The following is a 23,837-nucleotide window of genomic DNA, read 5'->3' on the forward strand; positions in this document are numbered from 1 at the left end:
AAATAACAATTTTTTAAAGAAAACAATGACTCTTCTACAATTTAAAGAAAAACGTTTTAATTCTTATTGCCTAGTCTGAGATGAAGCTTATTGAGTCCTAGATAGTTTTGACTACTGTACCAGTGCCTCACAGCTTGTTTCATGTCTCGTTAGAAAATATTCTATTTTTTTATAAATATAGTTATTTTGTAACTGTGTTTCACATAAAAGATGAAAATATATTTATTCTTTTGCTCAACATTTTGAGTCAACAACTTTCTTCTGCCCCCTGTTTCAATAACAAAGAACCTTGTAAAAACTGTGAGAGGCATAAAGGACAGTATATATATAAGAGAGATAAACACTAACATAGTATCACACTCAGACTTCTCATTGGCAAAATGTATGAAAGCATACTAATGGTAACCTTATAATACATAATAATAGGCTCCTACTACATACATTATGAAATGTTGAAACTGCTGACCTTCTGAACAATAGTAACACAATATTCTAATATTTGTCTACTTCATTATGCAAGATTTTTGAAAAGAAATCTTTCAGTAACATCTAATTTAGATTGGTGAAAACAAAAAATGTCAGGCCTACAAACTTAATACTGCCAAATATTTTGACCTTTATAAAATTCAGTCTGTGGAGCCCAACTGTTAAGGTATTATTGTGCACAAGATTTGCTCAAAATATAAACAAGCAGCAGGCCAAAAACTACACACACATATATATAATTATTCATTTCTTTTTCATTCTATACCACTGTTACAAAATAAATGTGAAACTCTCATGTCTGTCTCTGCTTTAATCTGTTGTAGTTATTACAACGTATCTTTGTGCAAAGTCTCATTCCTATTGATGAAAATTCCTTGTTTGAATTTTGCACAAAGCTACATGAGAGCTATCAATAATTTAGCAGTGACAGACTAGAGGGAAGGTAGCTAGTCATCACCACCCACTACCAACTCTTAGGCTACTCTATTACCAATAAATATTGGGACTGATCATCACATTATAATGCCACCATAGCTGAAAAAGTGAGCATGTTTCGCAACACAGGGACTTAAACCCACTACCTTCAGATTGCAAATCAAGTGTCTGAACCACCTGGTCATACCAGGTCTTTGATGGTAATATAAGGGATTGCAGGCCATAATATATGTTTTTATAATGTTTGTACTTTGACCTAAAATCTGAAAGAGGTCTCACTGAAAAAAACGTGTGGGCACATTGAATCATGGTATATGTCCTCTAACTTCTAAAATAATCATTCTAGAAATAATATAGTGGTGCACAATTTTCATTTTTGAAGGAAAGGGATGAAACACAGGAAAAATAATATCTCCTTCCCTATAAGGAAGGTTACAATATCTGATATTCACAAAAATAGCACATACTCAAAAACGTTCAATGTTTATGAAGATGTCATTCATTTTCAATGATAAAAATTACATTAGTACATTTCTCGGCAAAACCTTTAAGTCACACTTTGACTGATCTGAAACCTATTATTAAAATAAACCACTCTACAAAAAAAATACTTCATTATTATATTGTTCAAATAACAATAACAAACAGAAAAAATTCAATCATTCTTATTCTCAGGGGAGAAATTCTCAAAAACAAAAGTAGAGGTGCTCAAACTTGGTGAAGTGTACCTCTTTCTGAAAAACAAAAAAAATCTATGTTTAAACATAATAAACAATAAAACAACTCAAATAAGTACCAGTACCAGTATCACTTTAAAAAGATGTTCCAATATTCATTACCAATGAATAACAGCTGAATTTCACCCCTTCTTACTCTAACTGATACCATTGAACCAAAAATACAATTTAGAAATCAACTGAATAAGGTGCTGTTATTTTAGAGCTTGAAATAATTTTTCTCTATAATACAATGTCTAAAGACTAAGAATATATATGTATATATATATATTTTAATTTTCTACTAACTTGTAAATTTTAACAGAATAAAACACTGGGTATACATACAGAGGTGCACAAAATTGTTTGTTTGTTTGTTTTGTTTTTGAATTTCGCACAAAGCTACTCGAGGGCTATCTGTGCTAGCCATCCCTAATTTAGCAGTGTAAAACTAGAGGGAAGGCAGCTTGTCATCACCACCCACTGCCAACTCTTGGGCTACTCTTTTACCAACAAATAGTGGGATTGACCGTTACATTATAACGCCCCCACGGCTGGGAGGGCGAGCATGTTTGGCGCGACGCGGGCGCGAACCCGTGACCCTTGGATTACGAGTCGCACGCCTTAACGGGCTTGGCCATGCCGGGCCTAGTGCACAAAATTGTATTAGACTACTGATTTTGTTAACTTAAAGTTATTTACATGAATTAGGAAATATAAAAATGAAAAAAGCAGTAGTAATTTTATGCATTCATGTAGCAGTCTTGAGAAATCTTATTTACCTATAATAAAATTTTTATAAAATCTAATTGCTTCAAGAGTATTAAACTTTTAATAGTGGAATGATACAACATACTCAATTTAACTAAATAAACTACCATACTTACTGTTTCTTTCTTCTACTTTTCCTTTAGATACAATTAAGACACTTTTTTAAGACATGCAAATGAACATGATTTATCAAGTTTTGTTTTCTTTTAATGATCAAGGTTCTTTACTGATGTACATATGATTTAAAATGAAGTTTTATATAAGTAACATCAGATTGTGTGAATACATCATAACTTATGTATATAGATTAATGACATATAAACTTCCATTATTTAATCTTCACGTATTCCTATATCATATATAACTGATTAAAATCACACATTACAAACAATCTATTTCACTGCATACTAATTACTGTTATGCAATTTGATAGTTTAAGAGCACCTCAACTACAGTTGTTCAATCAACTCAACTAATTGATATAATCTTTTACCTATGAGCAGTTATTACGTACGTTGGTGTCATAAAACAATTATCTAATTGAAATTACTGTTTTCTAATATTTCTACCATCTACTAATTAAAATTATTAAAATATGCCATAATGATTTTTTTTTTATTTTTATATATTCAAGTTTGTTCTGATTCTATGATTTGCTCAAAATAACTTGGAAACCTTCCATGTTTCAAAAAATATTTGCCCAAGTGAACTCAAGTAGACTATATCTTAACATATCTTTAATTACGTCATCAAATGTATTTTTATGTTATCACATATTACAATCAGTGCTCACCAGATGACATTCTAAATGCTTTTTGTGCTCATCTGTAACAAATTTATTCAGAATTATGTATCATAAACACCAAAGAAATGCATTCCTATTCTTTACTGCAGTTTCAGTGATATAATATACATGTAAATCCACATATGTAACAGTTATTTATAGAGTAGATTTTCTGCAGAAATTTAACACATCAAAAAATAACTTTTATTTCAATAATACACTTGCATAAGCTATCAAAAAGTAAAGCAAAAACCTGACTTTTTTAGCTCCTTTCCAAAAATAAGCTGGACACATAGAAGGGAGTTAATAAATTAATGTCAACAACTCAATGAAATAAGCAAGTCATTGAAATTAGATTCCTAATTATTGCTAATTTCAATTATTTCAAGTTTCAGTGATCCAAAAATTGTCATTATGTTTACTATTAAGCACAAATTTGCTACAAAATGTACTACCTGTGCTCTGCCCATCATCAGTATCAAAACCCAATAAACTCTTAACTTTACACACTTTTTGGCTTGATGATTTAATAACAGATTAGTTGAATATAAGTAATTAATTAGCCCATTGATTAATTACTAAATTCCATTAATCACTGAACTATATTTCCTTATCATTATTGTGTTTATCATATCAGAACTGGTCTGACATGCAAAGGGTCTTGTCAACACTGGTTACTGCAAGCACAGTAAGAGTTTATAATGTAATTTCCTTTTTCCTTTCACCAGTAAGTTCTTAAAAGTTACTTCACTAATTTCTGTTCCTTAAGAAAATCAAATGTCTATTATTTCAGTGATGTATATATTATAGAAAATACAGTACTGTCCTTCAATCCTACTATACATCTTGTAATAACCTATATATTTATACAGTTCAGTTACATGTACAATTTCTTTCACTTAAGTTTCCTATATTCCTTTGTCATAAACCAGTTTTATTAAGATACTTTACAGCTATTTATTCTAATTTTAACATTTTCAATTACAGAAGTTTTACTGATAAGGTTGACAACATTTTCCAAGTTTAACTGGTATAATATCAATTTTTCTACTGAACTTGATCTTGATCTTGCAGTTAAGTTTGTTTTACTTAAATCAGCTCTTCATTCAATGGCTTTGCAACAAATGTAGTAAAATTCAATTTTTTAATCTCATATAATTATGCAAATAAATATATTCTCTATTAAAGTACTAATAAGTTGCAAAAACTTGTTAATTGACATTTTAACATAAATTAAATAAGTACATCAATCAACCATTTGATGCAACTCAAAAATTTTAAAACATATCAGTTAAAATTCATTGTCAGGGTCAGTCCATGATAGGTCAATCCCCTACAAACTGATCTTGATTCTCTATGACAGATGTGATAGTGCTATAAAGATTTTTAATTTTGCCAAAATTCAAGTCTTTAACCCTAAAGCAGTTGGAATGTCATAGGTAGCACCACCAACTGATGATGGCTGCCATTTAAGGGTTAAGTTAAATGGTTTTTATGTGCAAGGTAACCAACTATTGAACTCAAAATGTCTTCCAGATGAAACCAATAGTATAAAGTACTAATAATGTTTTTATTTTTAATTAATATTAATTTATGATCAATACAAGTCACCTACTTAACTCCTTAAACCTGAGTGAATGCAGACAACATCTAACCAAAAAGCCCAACTTACTCATTGGGCAGTGACAGCATCCAATAACATTTATATCTCTTTGACCAGAAACTAATCTAAACCATGTTATTATCCACAAAATTAAAAAAATTAAGGTTTTCGTAAGATATGGTGATAATTATTAGGAAATTGTGAAATTAATTCCTGCAGAACATGCAAAAAATTATAAATGAGTTTAAAAAGATAAAGGGAAACTAAATATGAGTCTGGAAAAGTGTGTACATAATTAAATATATTTTTCTTTTATTCTTACTAATAATGATTAAAATACATTGTTTCATCAGTAAGGTACATAACCTTGCTACTAAATATATTTTTAGCTATAAACCAATAATATCTCATAAAGTTTGACCTAAATATAGATCAGTTTAGATAACAATGAAAAACAATATCTGTAATTAAAGCATAATAATAAAAATTAATATTATTAAAATTAGATATATTAAACATTCTAAGGAGTACTACTAATAAAAATCATGATGAAGAAGTAATAGTGTGTACCTTAACTGTGGAACACACCAACACAAAATGTTTGTTGCAAGTACTATCTTGGATTTAATGATATTTGGAAACAAAAGTCATTTGGTTACATTGCAAAAACAGCTTTTCAACTATAGTTAACTCTGACTGAAGCCTTAAAATTAAAAAAGTTACTGGTAATTTTATGTCATTAATCTCATCTTGGAGCCATTTTGGGTTAAATATTTGGTGAAATTTCACACAATAAATGCTTGACCTGGATATGTAAAATTTAGCTACATTTTACACCTCCACAGCATAAATATCCCCTGCTAATTACCATCACAATTGAAAATTTTCAATTCAGAGACTTTTTTGAACTGATTGATTTCACACAGACTAACCTATAACCATCTAAACTGGAATAAACACTCAAAATACTCAACCTCACAAAAGTCAGTCTGAAGTCGTATCAACTTTGCCTCTGCAAGCACAGCTTTTGATTTCAAAATTGCTAGTAAATAAATATCTTCAATTAGATCATGGTCTTTACATTTTATGAAGGAAAAAGAGAAAAAAAAATCCAAACTAATGTACATCATGAATATTGCAATATCTAACTAAAATAATAAACAGATATACATTTCAAACTAGAGAGCCTGAATTACTATTAAGAACAAAAACATATCACTACTTCGATTTTTACATTTCAAAGTAAATGAGAAGCAGGTTTTGTTACATATTTTAATCAATATACAGGGATAGTAAGGAATAAGTGATGATAAATGTAAACATTTTCAAAATACTACTCAAATGTCTTTTTGAACAAAAGAAATTTGTAAATAACATTTATATGATAAATTACCTGACTGAAAAGCCAATCTTAAGAATTTCTTTAGACAAGTTTTATCATTTAAAACAAAGTCTGGTACTTCTATTGAATTTTCAGGTACCATCTGATTTCCTGATAAGGATCAAATAATTCCTTATTAACAGCAGATTTTCTATGGTAATAAGAAGAATAACAGAATCTGATAATTGAGTTTTTCTACAGTTTAAGAAATAATGACACTGAAAAAATTGAGTAAAAACCAATAAAATATTTATTTTCATACAAACAAAAAGAAAAATCTAGCATACAAAATTGTATAGAAAGAATCACAGTCAATTTCTACTAGATTATGCTTAGTCTAACAGAGTTCATTCTCTTAGGAATGTTGTCAGCAGGATTAAAATTTTAAACTATGATCTTCTAATACAAACAGATCATATAAAATCATCAGAAGGTAAGCTTTTTATGTTTATCCAACAGACACTGTAATATTCTGATTTTTGTTATCTCAAACCACTGGTGTCATCAGCCATTAAGGATATTATAGCCATAAATTCTTCCATTCCAGATGTTACATTACTTCAATATCCTTTTGAACAGAACAGACTATATACTATATAGAACAATGAACTAGCATAAGGCAATCTCATTAACTTTCTGGAACATGTTTATGCCAAAACCTGTATGGAAGTGAGATTAATGAATTTTTAGTTCCTCAAAAACATAAGAAGGTAGAAAAGATATAGCATCTGCAAATGACACTTCCAATGTATATACATTGTTTGGTTACTTTTCTACACTCACAGTAAAAGAACATTCAGTATACGTAAATAAATAATAATAATTCCCTAAACTTTCCTTATACTTTATTGAAAAAGTTTATACTTAAAATTTTAATTCATAAAATCCATTTAGGTAACTAAAAGACCAAGTTTATGAGAAAATTTTAAAAATATGATCCACTATTTGAAGAGCACTCAGTTTTCCTTAATTTTTTCCTTTTTCTTTTGTACTTAAAATGTGCATAAAACAATATTAAAATCTTATAAAAAAACATCAACCATAAACATAGTAAAACAATAGAACATACAACCTAACCAACACCAAATGAAGAGTTATAAACATAAAAATAACAAGTTAATATTATTCATAGATTATATTTATTTCTAAATTACAATAATAATAAAAAGGTAATTGCAAACCAAATAATATAAATGTGCATGACTATCATTTCCAAAGCAAAACATGATATACTTGGGCCCAAAACCATATTAATCTGGTCTCTACTTCTAGATCTAATCTGGAGTAAAATGGGTTCAACACACAATATTCAATATTTTCATATACATCTCTAATAGAAAATAAACTTCCTAATTTATATAAATTATTTAACTGTATGTTAAATTTATTTTTGAGGTACAGAGACTAACATATATATATCTGATCAAGATTTTTTATTACTTAAACTTATAAAGGAACTTACTCTACCATTATATGAGCTATTTCTGATATTCACTCCCCTTTCCACAGAAAAAAAAAAAAAATCCCACCACTGCTGTGGGCACAGATATCCCTTAAGTAGCTTTATGCAAAATTAAAAACAAACTACTGCTGTTAATATTTCTACATACAACACAAAACGTATATGAAACTCCCACCTCTTAACATGTACTAACATGTACTGTGGCAGCCTACAATGTCTTTTTAAACTATAGCTCTCAACATCTGTCCAACACAGTAATCCCCATGAGCACTAGCATTACTGCAAAGGCTCATTCTTTATGAAGCAAAGGAGATACACTAGAAGTTAGGAAGTAGTGCAAATGAGTGAGCATCTATCTTAACTACAATTTCTGGTAGATAAATATTAACTTCAGAAACATTTACTCACACCCTCTGCACAACAGATGGGTTCAATTCCACATTGGGAAGATGGTGAAATGGTTGTTACACATAAAGAAATTTAGAAAAAGAAAGCTTCTCTCTGAAAATTTAGTGTAATAACATAAAAATTCATAGAATGTGTCATTCACTAGTTAGAGTAGCTTATTGAGGAAACATTCATTTGGTTACTGCATTAATCTCAAACAGAAAATATAATTCATTCAATAGGAAAGCAAAAATTACTGTTAAAAGAACTTATTGGGTTATGCTAAGGTATCACGCAGATAAGAAGAATGTGAGATTGTTCAACTGATCTTTACACCTGGTCATTACTTTTCACCTGGTTGAACATGAGTGTGTAGTGTAATTAGGACAAGTCAGGCCATTCAATATTGTAGAAATATATATACCTGAATTATTAAGTCATGCAGTTAATATCACAGACCTGCATCCAAAGAAGTTCACAACATTCGTCAGGTTTGCCCAACAACTGTAAATGGTTTAGTTTATAGCACAGGGTGGTGGGCTGTATTATGCTTACAGGTAACACCTCTTCCATACCTTCCATGGAGAGGTGTGTCCACTTCATCTTGCATCAGTGCAATTAAACTTCCCCAATGAGGAGTGTTACATATCAGACTCTCCAGATATCTTGGAATGGAAAATCAAGGGTTCTCCCTTACTCTATTAGAGGATACTTTGTATGGGGGAAGAATACCAGATAAATGATTGAATTGAACAGAAAAACTCATACCTGCATGGGGTCTTATGCTAATAGACTGTACAATGGAATAGAATGAATATGAACAGCTGGTGCAAACTAGTTGTAAAAACAGGAAAACACTTAATACTATCTTTTAACTTTTTTCTTGTTACACATGATTACATGTCACATATGGAAGTATATATATACTGCTAAAATTTTGCAGAAAACCCATTCTCAGGAATAAAGTCTGAGAAGAGACAAATGAGCTTAAAACTTTCTGTACTTCCCTGCTAAATGCAGATTTGCAAAACAGAGGTATTTCCAATGAGACTTAATGGTCATGTTTTTAAACAATATGAGTGAGATAATATGAAATATAAGATGATTGAGATTAGATAGAATAAAGAATGAAGAAATGTGAGAGTTACTAGAGAAGATATATGATCACTCTTTCAGGCAGCCCAAATCTTGGAGGAGACAGTGGCAATGAAGTATGTGTGAGATGTCTTAAAACCAAATCATATCAGAATTATATTTTCCATAAGCAACAAATGGCAACAAGAAACAGATAACCAAAGGTTCAAACAAAAGACATGTTATGGCCACAGAAAAAAATGGAGGTTCCAGTCTAAAATAGAGACTGGACAAAGAGGATGACAAAAAAAATGGAATAAACAGTAAAACAAATGAAGCACAGCTTTGGGAAAAGACAGAAGATCATTGAAAAATCTACCCTGTAACCAAAACCAGTCATTGCAGACATAGATAAAGCACTAAAAGGCAGGATAAAAGAAAAAAAGACTGGTCCAATCCTCACTCAGATAACTTACTGTCAAAACTGCAGACTATGAAATTGGTACCAAAAAAACTCATCAGCCATATACTGACAAGAGCTACAAAGGTGTCAATCAAAGAACTCACAAAGTGGGAAAAAATTCACTGAAAGAATAGAGGTTGAAAAGACTACTTTATGGGAAAAAAATTGATCCAAGTAATACAGTTTATCTCTCACCAAGTCCAAAATTCATGGGATATGACAGACTGACAACTTAAAGTTCTTGTAATAAATAAATAAAAAATAGAGCCAGAATACACAGATCCTGAGTTAGAGTTTCCTTATCAGTTGGTGTATGACAAGACAGTTGAGTTGTCCACCTGAATTATCACAAAATGTTCACACAGATGAGACTGAAAATGATGGTAAGTTTGATGAGCAAACAACAGTTAAGCTATATCTCATATGGAGGCCCTATCTTAAAACTACCTTTACTAAGAAAGAGAGTCATCAGGGAACAGATGCAGATCTGGACAAGGTCTGGAAAGAGAGGGGCTTAAGAGTTGTGCATGACCATTTAAGTCACAACTATAGCAAGAGGTGACAAAAAATTACTGGATATATTCCATTGTTTTGCTTGGTTTCATTGAATGGATTTAATATAAGAATGTCATAGAGGAGCAAAAACTGAAGCAGGAAGAAAAGAAGACAAGATGGTTTGGGTTATCAACTGTTCCATGTCTGAAAGATATAATGGAGGTGGTTGAGCTCCGATCCTGAAAATGAATTGAGTAAGATTCTCAAGTGAATAGGTACTGAATGGAAATCAAGCCAAATATTGATAATTTGACCAGCCAACCTCAACGACATGCCTACTGATGTTGGAGTCACAGCCATGGACACTTCTTTGAATGGATGAAAAAAGGAACCAGTCATGTATCCAGTGGTAGAAATGGAGATCCATCAAATGCATTTTACATACAAATATAGTTATGACTTGAATGAAGATGTGCACAGACATAGCTAACCCAAATAGAAGACACCACAATTGAGAAATCTTATCATCAAGGGTAAACTAAAGAAAGCAACAGGATACCGACAAATTGGGATGTCAAAACAAGCATCTACAACACTGAGGCATATTAAACCATTCATTGATATAAGTCAGGACAGACAAATGTGATAAGATCTACATAACAGCCTGCAAGATCTCCACAAACACTTGACATGAAAAAAAGAGGCAAGAAAAGCTGTGATATGTTTAATCTAAAGGAGTGTGATATTCATAATCAGTCAGCTGAACTCACTCAAAAACAAACACACCAGATTGATGGAACAAATCAACAGGTTATTATGATAACTGGAGTAGGCAAAGACAATGATCACTTAACAAAGATGATGATAAGTAAATAGAAAGAGAAAACAGTGGAAAAAAGGGGGAGGGAATTGGTAGGCAAGAAGATGAGAGTTTGGATGGCATAACTCAGTAACCAACAATCATTGAAATGGATGAAGCAATGATAAAAAAAGCAAGTAAAGCATAAGTTTAGAAAGTGAGTGCCTCCCTGGCAGATCACATTAAAAACAAAACATGAAAGTGTCAGAATGAATCAACATGAGATGACGTGACAACTGTAACCAAAGTTTCTGAATAGCCCAGATCCACTAAAACCAGACATTGGAAAGATTGGGGGTGTAAAAAACTGCACCCAAACCACAAAAAAGGGAGGCAGTGTAAAGATACAATTTGGTAGAAGGGTGGGTTGAAATATTTTGGATCACATTGGATAGGGAGGAAAAGATGAATAACATGACAAAAGTCTAAAGTATGTGTTGCATGTACTCTAGAGCCTAATAAAGTGGACACATAGAGAGAAAAGCCAGAAACTCCAATAGTGTAAGAACTTTCCATGCATGGCAATAAAATTCAAAGTAGACTGTTGAACCCCTCCTATACAAGAATTAAGAAAACTCCCTGGAAAATATTGAAGGTGCTAATGATTAGAGGAAAGATGATAAATAGGAGAGTAAGGAGAAAGCATAAGTGTAGTACAAAAAAATAAAAATGAATCTAAAGAAAGTACTTGTACAACTCAGTTTTTATCAGTGACGAGAGAGCATAAGTATGCAAGGAAGGTGAGCTTGACATCAAAGGTTTCAGAACCAAGAATAAGCTTCAAAAAAAGATACTTCTGAGTGTATCAATGACCTACTCAGTCGGAGGAAAATTGTAAATAGAAGCAATGAGACCAGGAACAGGAGAGAAGTAGGCTACGAGAATCTTGAGATCAATTAAATAACAGTGGTATTTGTGGCCTAATGAATTGGGAAATGCAGCAAGAGAAACTATGGGATCAAAAACAAGTCAAATTGAGCAGCACAGCCAACAAAAAAAGGAGGTATTTTGTTCCTCAACTGAGAGAAGAGCCAGAAGAAAAAGTTGGAGATAAAAGATATGAATAAAATCTTCCATAGGTGAGACAGGCTTCAAAGAAAGCAATGAAATAGAGTGATGAAGGGCATGAACTGGAACAAAAGATGACAAAAGGGAACCAACCATTTGATGCATCACAGTGGTAACATTATGTTTGGAAAACAACAGCAATGAACATGTTGCTTAAAAGACTGTGGCAATTCAATATGTCCACAATAATCATAGTACTTCATAAAAGATTAAAATCCAAGAACTGTCAGAATTGCCTGAAATGTCAAAAGAAGCATGACTGGGCCTCAATAGCTTGGTACAGTTATTTTCAGTAGCACAAAAAAAGAGATGTGGATGCAAGAGAAAATGAAGTTTCAACCAGGTGGATAGAACAATAGTGAAATTAATACAAAAGTAATGTTGCATTAAATAAAGGTGGTCAATAAAAGTGATTAAAACCCCAAAAGCTCAAAACACATGTCTCAATACAAACTGTACCAAGGAAAGAATAAACCTATAATTATGTGCTAGTGTTCATTTTGAAGGTTGTGTCACCATTCTTTGGTGGAAGGCTATAACATTATGTGATAGACTGCCACAATACATGTGAAGAGCTAGAAGCTTGTTCAAGACTTGTAGCATGAGCAGAAAATTTCACGAGATATTAGATAATAGACTTTATTTCTACAGAAGTAAATATTGTTTCTGAATCTAAAAAAAAACAAACTCCAGTTGAGATTCAAGAGAGACCTCATAGCTAGAGTAGCAAATAAACACTTAGTGTATTATGCATATGAGTCAAAGGTACCTATTCACTCAAATTTTTAGAAAAATACTTAGTGCTACTATAAGGAACAAGTCACATGATTTATTAGGTTTTATACCCAAATTTATGAGAAAACATTTTATATGAGGTATTCTGCTGATTGCTTGTAATGCCTATCCAGTTTTAGTTGGGTTTTTTTTTCTGTCAGCTTGTATGCTCTCAGTTTAAAATGCAAGGCATGTTTATTTTACTCATTTGGTTGAATATGTATTCATATCTATTATATAAACCTGTGTGTCCTCAATTAGACAGAAAATTTCAGAACAAATGAAATCAAGTTATTAAACATCATTCTTTGCATTACACACATCTTTATGCATTATATATTACTACTTAAAACTTAATAAATAAATGAAGTTTTTGTTCATACTGAAAACATCTCACTTTACACTGAAGGTTCTGTCTGTATGGCTAAAACTGTATGATTCTATATATTGTGAAATACACCCATTATACACACATATGTTGATGTGTTTTACTTATATTACACTTAATTGTTCATACACTACATAGGAAAAAAACCTTACTAGATGAAAAAATAAATTAACCTCCAATTTTTAAACTGTGTGTAGCTCCTAGAAATGCTTCAAGACTTGAAAGCTTCAATTGACTTGGGCATAAATTTGATAATCATAGGAAAGTGCCGGAAAAATATTTAGAAGCACTTAACAATAAAGTTTAGATCCACTATTACAGAACATAAAATATATGTTAGTATAATTTTTGACATTTTTGCATCATCTTCAGTCTAGCATTCATTGCAAACCTAATGTCAGACTAAAAAACATTTTTAACTGAAAACTTTCTACTTTGAATATGGACAGAATGTGTTTTCATTTCACATTCTCAATGGAATTCCAACTTAACAACAACTACAGATTTTGGTTAAAATATTTAATCTATTAGTAACATAGAAATATCAAATCAAACTGGCTAAAATAAGATTAAAAATTTTATTTCTAGCTCAACTTTCAACCTTTAGTTTTAGAAACATACTGTGCACTTTCCTTCTTATAAAATATACGAATAAATCAATTTCACTAGGCTATAAATGGTGATATACAAATTGCCTATTTTTATAAATCATTTAGATTAGCCCTTAAAGATAAGCCAATTTTCATGCACTCACCCCAAGTCTTGTGAAATTTAATCCTCTGTCTCACCCTAACAGACCAGAGAAAAAAATCTCACATATCTTCTGTTCAATCAGTCTAAACTTTAACCATCTCATGCATTACAGACTTGTGGTAAATAAAAAGTCATTCAAAAACCAGCCTAGTGGTTTTATTTTCTATCAATCCCTTTTAAATCAAAATTTCTAATTCCTTCATCTTTGTCATATGCTTGTGGTAGTAATTAAATTATAGTTTATTGTCTATGGTGGATTTTCAAGGCTTCTGAAAGTTTAATATTACCACTTTGCATAACAATATATTTTTTTATATATATTCATATATATCAAATGTCAAGTCTCTAAACTAAGTCATTTTCATCCTTCAAACTGCAGAGTTTCCACATAATTATAATGAAAAAAACAACCTTCCTTAGGTGATGAGACATGTTACTAAACCAATGCAGCTACTCTGGACTCATGTCTTTGGCATCAGATTACATATCCATTTAATTATATTTAAAAAAAACCTTCCCTTAGCAGTGAGGCACACTCCTAAACTAGTGCAACTACTCTGGACTCATGTCTTTGGCATCAGATTACATACACATATAAAGCTCATTTTTGATAATGAATTACACTTTGCACCTCAGCCAGTAATTAACTTGTCAAGCTAGTTGAAATATTCAGTTTGGTATTCACAATTTATTTAGCTCCTGTGCAAAATATTCTGGAAATAAAGTTGCAACTACAATATTAAAATTCAATGTTTCACACATCTAGAATGAGCAGTAGCAAAGTTCAACATTTCACATACCAGACATTAAATCTACAAGCCACTCCACACGAGCTCCACTATCTAATTTAAGAAAGGGGAAACATTTCCATAAAGAAATTTCAACATATCCAAGTATCCTATACAGCACAAACACAACAACAGAAAGTCTACTGTAAATACAACTTAGTCCCTACACTATCATTCAGAGAAGTCCATAATTTGAAAATGAGAAAGTTACTCAAACTTTAACTCAACTAGAAAGGATGGCTTGCATCCAGGCCACAGTTTTTAATCACTCAGTCACAGTAACTGAGATGGTAAACATCATTCATAGAAATTCAGTGTACCTATTTAGACTCATGAGGCTATATTTGGAATGTCTATTTACAATGAGTTTTCCAAAAAGTAATACTTCAAAGAAGAAATGTTACTACATGTGACACTGAAACAATTTACTAATACACCTAATACTTTTTCTTAAATTATATGACCAGAATGATAAAATTAGTATTGCTAGAGGGTCATGTAAACATACACTAGAAAGAGGCTGAACATAAATAATCCAGAGAAATAAGTGGCATTGACTGATACCTAACAATACAATATAACACACTTAATTAGCCTGGATTATTTAAATATTTATCACTGTTGACTTTTTGCTACCTGACAAATGGGAGTCTTGAATGTTTATCTTCTCAAAAAGTCAAACAGTGCTGAAAATGTGTTGTAAATAAGACTGCTTAAAATCATTTTGTGCTCACAGCAATAGGAAATGCTTTAAACACATGTAATTGTAATGTGTATATTCTTTTACATTAAATGTATACATCATCAAGTTTAAATTCATTGCCAAACCGGGCGGTATGTTCCTTTGAAAGGGTTATTTTGTATTACGAAAAAATCATATCTTATTCAGTTACAGTTCTGTGACACACAGTGCATTTGATTTTCAAAAATATATTCCAAATTAATTATTATTATTTTATCATATGAAAACAAATCACTGAATCTTTATAAGACACACCTACATATATATAACACAATATGTGTGATTACTTAAACCCTATCTTCTGTAAACCTCTTAGGCCAATCTCAAACAAATTTTGTATGTACACATTACGAGCAATGGGGAATGACCTAAGGATGTAAAAATTGAGCTTAATCTTATTTCTGTTTTGCAAAACTTTCTGATTAATTATTCCCAACCTACTGAATAAATCTCAAACAATATTTGAAGGTTGATGCTTTAGACAATGTTGAATATTTTAAAGGGATTCAAGGTTAAAGCAAAAAAGTTGCTAGACTGTTTCTCAAACATTTTTCTCATCATCAATAAGATATAGAGTGTTCAAGGGTAGGATCAACTCTAAATCTTTATTTTTGGTAGGTGGAAAGGAAACTACAAATGTTGTTTATGAAGAAGCTTTGTTATAACTTTACAATTATGAATTCATGTTTATGTATATACTGGTTATATTTTGTAATCAGTCCTATCCCTACTTGTCCAAATATATATATCAATATAAGTGAACTACGATGTTTGTGGAAGATGTTCCTTCAGTCTTTCATATCCTTAATCATCAGCTTCCTTCTAATAATGTCAAAATATTTAAAGCGTATCATGTTAAAAAAAACACTAACAGAATCTTTAATATAAACAGTTTTTCTTATAAAAATAGCACTATTTCAACAACAAAAGCTTAGAAAAAAATACATATTTACGTAGGTTTACATGACATCCCAGGCTTGAAATATGTGATTTGTGTTAAACTCACATTGCTTTAATCACGTTTAAACATTCCTCATCAGTTGACAAGTATTTCAGCTTGTTATTCAATATTAAAAAAAAAAAAAGTATGATAAGAGCATTTCTGGCTGGGTGGGAAAAACTCATTCAATGTCAATAACAGGCTTCCTTGGCAAGTTTTTCTTTAGTATTACAAAAAAATCGTAAACAATTTTGATTTTACTGATTATTTATGTATTGTTGATGATACAAGGGTGAACACCAGCTAGTTTATACACATTGTAGAACTTTACTGAAAAGGAAGATTTTTTCCAAGAACTTTAAAAAGCTGAAATGGTAATGTTTCAAAAGTCTTTTGTTTTAAAGAAAAATTATTGTTAAGTTCTGCTATCTGTGTAAGGCAATTCACACCAAGTTTCAGGCATATTTCTTGAGTACTTAAATGTTAATGTTCCAATCTAAAAGGGATTTATATTCATTCCATAAATTATAAGTTTGGTACATCACATTCAACATACTGTTGGACTTCAATGAACTATTAATTTATTAGTAGTTATAGTTACACTAAATACAGCAAGGGCCCATTCAGTTCTTCACAGACTGCATACCTATTTGTTTCTACCCTTGAAAAATCATTTAAGCCCACTATTATTCAGGAAATTATTGGCTCCTCCTGTTATTGAATTTTCAACTCTAGTATAGTACAATTACCAATACTAGCCTTCATTACTCATTTACTGCCAAAGATAAATTCATTCCATAAAATTTAAACACTCACTCTTTTACAAAAGATAATCGTATAAGTTGTATTGAAACTTCTTCCAGCTAAGGATACAAAAACGTTATTAGCACTACCACGATTCTTGATAAAAGAAAAACTTATTAAAATTTAAATATAATATATATATATATATATTCAATATCTAAAATTAAGTTCAACTCAGAAGTTTTACAAACTACACATAAAACTTGACTTTTAACGCCACAAATTACCTTGAATGAGACACGTGACAATTTTTTTGTGGCTCAACAAAATTATGAAAAAGACCACAAATTAACAGCTAACGTTACACTTTAAGCAGTGATCCTGGATCATAAAAGCTATAACGTCTTTGGAATTCACTTTTCTCTCAGGCACCAAGTATTTGAATTACTACCACTAATACATAGTTACCAAATAACGTTATTATCGGTAATACCACTAACGAGCGAATTGTCCTGACAATTGTAGTAGTTTTACCCGTTTTTCCCATATATATTTTCTTCAAACAGTGTTACAAAGTTTACAACAAAACCACCGTTGAATGTATTTTGACACATGTGAGAAAGCATCGTCTAGTAATATAGCATAAATACTTATTTATACACAAATGAGTGTGTGTGTGTTTTTTTAACATGGCCTTTATTTTTGTTATGTAAATTAAACTTGGAAACAATTATAACACGCTTTGTACTGACCACTGCTTCTAAAGAAGTATATGCATTTTAACCTTGAACAAAAACTTATATTGTGTGAATACTAATTATAAAATACAATTTAGTACTAATTACATGGAAATGTTCTAAATAAAAAAAAAAAAAAATATTAATGCAGAGGGTCTGAAATGACCTAGTAATTAGGGCGCTCGACTCACAGATTTGCTTATTTCGAAATTGAAAACTGAAGCCAAACATAGTAGTCCTTTCAACTGTGGAAGCTTTATAAACATACAATCAATGTAACTTTTCGTTGTTAAAAGTAGTCCAAGAGTTGGTAACGTTCGCTAACTTTCTTTCATGTAGTCTTTTACTTCAAACTTACAGAAGTTTAAGGCAGACAGCCCTGTATTAACCATTAAGCAAAATAAGCATGTGCTTAGGGCACCAAGGGAAGGGGGGCACCACAGAAATTTTCCCCTAGCTATCATGTTAACTCTTTCACTGCAACACTCAACTTTAGTCGATATTTTTGTAGTTGTCCTTATCTGCCGTGTTCGACTTTACTCTGCATTGTTAAAAAAGTTTTATTTGGCTCAGCGAGTGACTAAAGTTTCTAAAAACTACTAAACAATGTATCTGGAGTAATGAAGAAATAATTTGCGAAAGAGTACTGAAAAGAGCAGTACAAAATGTTGATAAAACTTCAGTTAAGAGATCATTGTATTTTATGATGTCTGACCTTGAAGATGAAATATTTTTCTTAATCATTCCTTCTGTTGTGGCTATTTATAAGAAATTATAGGCAGTGAAGTTATTTTATTGTACCTTCTACTGCTTTATTTAGTCACGTCTACAGAAAAGTAAGAGTATAATACCACAAAAACGTAAATCAAACGAAATGGTGACAGGTGTGTACAGAGACGTGGCTAGTGTTATGTTTTTTTTCGGCTTCTGTTTTCGTATGTCATATTTGGGTTATTGTCTCGCTTGTTTCAGTTTTATTTACGTTAGTATTGCATTATTCATGTGTCTTGTAATATTTTTATAAGTGTTTCTCACTGAAGCTTTTCTGAGCCCCAATTTTTTTGGCTTCAAACAACTTGCTGTAAAAAAAACCTCTGTGTGTGAGTACAAATTTAGAAAAGAAGGCCACCGTTCATAGATTACGTATAACCTATAAGAGTGTTTGGGTATGTATGTCTTCCCTTGTGATTATGTAATAATATAAACAGATCTGAAGCTTAGATTTGCATAGGGGATAAATAGCCAACACAATTTTGTCAAATACGCATTTTAGACCCAAAAATAGAGACGAACGAACAGTTCCAAAACCAAAACATAGAAATATTGTCGACGACAATATTTTAGGTGTAATTCAACTACTTTGTGTCTATAAATTCAGATCAGTATGTTCTATTACATTTCTGAAAAGCTGAAAAACAACTGAATGATCAGAACAGTCTAAAGGCGATAATTCGACATTTTATGTCAATTTGCGTAAGACTTTGTTCGACAGGTACGATAACATGATTCTTAATGTTGTTATGTATACACTATACCAGTGGTTCCCAACCAGGGGTGCGAGATAACATTTGTTTTGGCCACCTTTACCTTTATTCTTAAATAAATAATTACTGTGAGGGGTGCGAGAAAATATTAAAATTTGTTAGGGGTGCGGGGCATAAAAAAGGTTGGGAACCACTGCACTATACTAACAGTAGTAGTGGCAGTGTGGTCGTACAAGATGCTGTAAAGAATCGACAAATCAACAAAATCAGTTGAGGATTGTCTTAAAAAATACATTGATTGAACAAGTTAATGTGAGCAAAGTTAGTACTGAGTACTAGGATTAACATTAGGGCCTCAGTTGAAATGTATTAGTATTAGGCCTAACATTCGTGTTGTCTGAGAATTGAATGACAATAATGTTAGGCCAAATTGTGTAACTAGTTTAGTGTAAGTACGCTGGAAACGCTACTGTAGCCTGGAATAATGAAGTGAACTATTCCCAATTTAAGGCCGTTGTTTAAATTTCCCTTCGCATCCAGTACAGTTTACAATTGATTATATGTTATGTATGTGTACCAGTACAGAATGATCACTACGTATATAGACTACTACAGTAGGTGTTATTGACCACAAATTGTTTTGGAAGACTTTTTGGCTGACAATGGATTTGTATGTTACCATCGACATTGCTTCTTGCATACAGCTATCATAGGAACAACCTTAATAAAACTTTTTCAATGACTGTAAACTAATTATCCTAAAATGGATTGAAGCCAGTCTCGAATGGTTTTCAACGAATCAGAATGCAGCAAATCAATAAAGGTATTTATAAATTCATATTTATGTGCTGACGGACTTAGGTTCTTGGATAACTTTCTGACAATTTTGTCTAAATGCAAATCTAGAGTTTAGTATGTTTGACTGTCTTACCAACGTTATCTTTATGAATTTCAGTGTTTTTCTAATCATTATAACTATATGTGATCCATATTATTTTGTGCATCTTTTTGTTTCTGTATTTTTCAGACAGCAAGATAAAACGTGATACAATTACGTGGTGCACAGAAGTGAAAACTGGGAAAAAAGAACCAACAACAGGCTTTGGGTTTAGTGGCAAAGACTAAAAAGCTAATTTGTTTCACTCAACTTACACAACTTGATCTTCCAAATCAAAACCCATCTCCGCCATCAGAATTTACTTATACTGCATCTGAGTCTGACAAGATTCAAGTTTAACCAAGCACCACACCTACAAGTACCACTTTGTCCTCTTCAAGGTCAGAACATTATGATGATGTTGAGGTGTCACAGGCTGTCTCATCTGGCACAAGTCTCACAACTGATCTCACTTTGCCTGTATATTCTCCTGATATCTATAGTGTTAATGTTGATACAAGTTGCTCTACAAGACAGTCTGAAGTTGAAATAATTGCTGAAAATGAAAATTTACTGGACTGTGGTAAAATTCTTCAGTCTACAAAAGATGAAGAAACTGAAGCAAAAGATCCAGGGTTGTGACTCGATTTCTGTGTTGATGATGTGGCTTATTGGATTGCTTGTGGATTCACTGACTGTCAACACCACAATGGATCATTTGGGAAATCTTGCTGGACTTTCAATAGTGGCAAACCAAAGAGATACTGTTCACAAAAATGTTTCTTTGGGATAAAAGCCAATGGTGAGCAATACAAGAGAGAGTGGTTATTGTATTAACCATCAACAGGACCAGCTTACTTCTTTCTTTGTAAACTTTTTGCCCCTAAATCGCGTTTTGTTGAAAGAGAAGGTTTCAGTGACTGGCAAAATACAAGGTTTTCGGAAAGTCACTGTACAGTTTTGTAATCATATTTTAACAGCATTTATTCAGTCTATTTCAAGCCAGCAACTGATAGCGGTGTTTAGAAACAAAATAAGAAGGATCTAAGCCTGTATTGATGCCAACGGAGGTCACTTTCAGCATTATTTATAATTGCTATTCATATTTACCTCCTGTATTCTATATTGAAACATGTCTGTTAATAAATATATAAGTGCACAGTGACTTTCCGAACACCCTGTACTATTGTAATTGATCATCATGAAAGAAGCACTACTCACCAAGATTCTATGCTAACATACGTAACTCGCGGATAAGGTTTAGGCTTGCGACAAAATTGGTAAAACAAATTAAAAAAGAGTGCAGTTACTGGTAGCATGTTTTGGAGCGTGCAATAGCTGTTATTTGTACGTTAGCTGAACGTGGCCTGGCTTTTCGAGAAACAGATGAAAAATTTGGTTCACTGCAGGATGGGAGTTTTTTTTAGAGCTGTTTGAGCTTAAAGTCAGTGTGATCCATTTTTAGCAGGTCACATTTCGGAATATGGAAATCCTGGAAAGGAAATCCTTCTTACTTGTCCAAAACCACCTGTGAAGAACTCATTGGACCAATGGATCAGAAGGTCTACTCATTCGTTGTTGATGAAGTAAATTCTTCTGGTTATTTTAGCTTGTCAGTTGACTCGGCGCCAGATATACCACATACAGGTCAGTTAAGCATTGTGCTTTGATACTTAAAACGTGGGCAGCCTATTGAACGCTTTCTAACCTATCTGGAACAGAAAAACCATACCAGTGAGGAAATGGCAAACCAGGTATTGCAGTACTCACGTGAAGTTTCAAAACTTAATGTTTCAAAATGTATGGGTCAGTCTTACTGCAATGCTGCTAACATGTCTGGGCATTATAAGGAGATGCAGCAAAAGATTTTAGAAAAAATATGTTTGCCATATGTGTGCCCTGTGCAGCCCATTCACTGAATCTAGTAGGCCGAGATGCTGTTGACTGCTATCAAGTGGCAGTTAATTTTTTCTCTACAATGCATTTGCTCTCTATATTTTTTTTCAGCCTCAACCAGCCGGTGGAAAATTCTTAAGGCTTGTTTTGGAAATGAAAGTGTGTTACAATCCGTCTTTGATGTCACATGGGAGGTACATGCTATGACTAAAACAGCAATTTTCAAGTCTTTCTTTAAGATTTTGGGCGCTTTAGAATGTCTAGTTGAAGTTCACTCACAAAAGGGAGACACTAGAAGAGAAGCAGACAATACTGCAAATAAGATGGAGAGCTATAATTTGTTTTTGTGTTGATCATGTAGGATGAGGTTTTGCAAAAGTTTTATAAAACAAGTCAAGTTCTGCAGAATGAGGATGTGAACTTAAAAATATGTGCAGATCTGTACGGGTCATCAGCTGATTAACTACGCACTTTAATAGATGACTTTGAAAGATTTGAGGCAGTTGCAAAGGAAGTACGACCAGATGCTGATTACAATGCAACTCAAACTCGCAAACGTGTCAGAAAGAAGGTACTCAACGACAGAGATACACAAGAAGTAGATCTGAACGTCGGAACGTCAGAGATAAATTTCGTATCACCACCTTCCACACAATTGTTGACAAACTAGAAACCCAGATGAGAAGAAGAGGAGAGGCGTACAAAGAAATAGAAAACATTTTCTTTCCTAAGTGATGTGCCAAATGATGTCACTTCATCTGTTGAAACTGAAAGGTACTCTCAGTATTCCCAAAATCTAATTGATGCTTACCCAGAGGACTTGTACACTAATCTCTCTGCCGAGCTTCAGCAGTTTCACTCATGTGTGCACCATAAGTTCAGTGCAACAAAAACTGTAAAAACCAGATTCAGTCATGCTGAACTTTATAAAAAAATTCCGAAGACAAACTTGAGTGTGCGTTTCTAAACGTAGACATTGCATTGCATATATTTTTAACTTTAATAGTCACAAACTGCACAGATGAGCGTTTATTTTCTCAACTCAAATATATTAAAAATCCTAACAGAACAACTATGCGACAAGACAGGCTGGATGCATTGTCTCTGCTAAGCATGGAAGCAGATTTGCTGTGCTAAATTAATTTGAGGACTTCATCAAAGATTTTGCAATTAAAAAAATCTAGAAAAAAACGTTTTTAAAATTTAAATAAATATTAAGGTATAAGTAAATAATTTGCTTACAGGGTTTTAAGTTTAAAGTGAGAAACTGTTAACATCAAAGTGATAATGTTTTGAATAAAAGGGTTTTGGATAAATTTTTCATTTTTGTTAACATCAAAGTGTAAATTTGCTAACATCAAAGTTCAAATTGTTAATTCAGAGTGAAAACAAATATACAGTAAAAATAATTATTTTTATTATCATTAATCAAAGAAATAATTTTCCTCATCATTTCTAAATAAAAGGCCTCAGTCATTGCTCGATTTTGATCCATGCCCAATTTGCTAAATAAATAATATAAACAAAGTTTTTATTTAATATACTTGTGGGGTGTGACCTAGAAGGAAACTGAAGAATGGTTATAAGTTTTCAAAATTACGTTTCACTTTCAGCCCTTATTGAGCCCCCCAGTGGCTCAGCGGTATGTCTGCGGACTTACACGCTAAAATCCGGGTTTCGATACCCGTGGTGGGCAGAGCATAGATAGCCCATTGTGTAGCTTTGTGCTT

At 32.1% G+C, this 23,837-nt stretch overlaps 1 long non-coding RNA gene across 11 annotated transcripts in view; it reads right to left on the reverse strand.

Annotated features, from left to right (window-relative positions):
* The window catches only part of LOC143240373 (uncharacterized), a 47,413-nt gene extending 24,086 nt beyond the window's left edge, over nucleotides 1-23,327 (reverse strand). For 2 of the 11 annotated variants that reach the window (XR_013021735.1, XR_013021733.1), the window contains exons 1-3: nucleotides 17,401-23,327; nucleotides 6,189-6,287; nucleotides 5,770-5,837 (exon numbers count right to left, since the gene is read on the reverse strand). This is a non-coding gene — a long non-coding RNA (uncharacterized LOC143240373). Of the gene's footprint in view, nucleotides 1-5,769; nucleotides 5,838-6,188; nucleotides 6,288-17,185 lie in introns of all 11 variants that reach the window. The other 9 variants (XR_013021734.1, XR_013021743.1, XR_013021739.1 and 6 more) reach the window with 9 other exon arrangements.
* Nucleotides 23,328-23,837: the final 510 nt, after the last annotated feature.

The sequence above is a fragment of the Tachypleus tridentatus genome, chromosome 13, assembly GCF_004210375.1.
Source record: "Tachypleus tridentatus isolate NWPU-2018 chromosome 13, ASM421037v1, whole genome shotgun sequence".
NCBI lineage: Eukaryota > Metazoa > Arthropoda > Merostomata > Xiphosura > Limulidae > Tachypleus > Tachypleus tridentatus.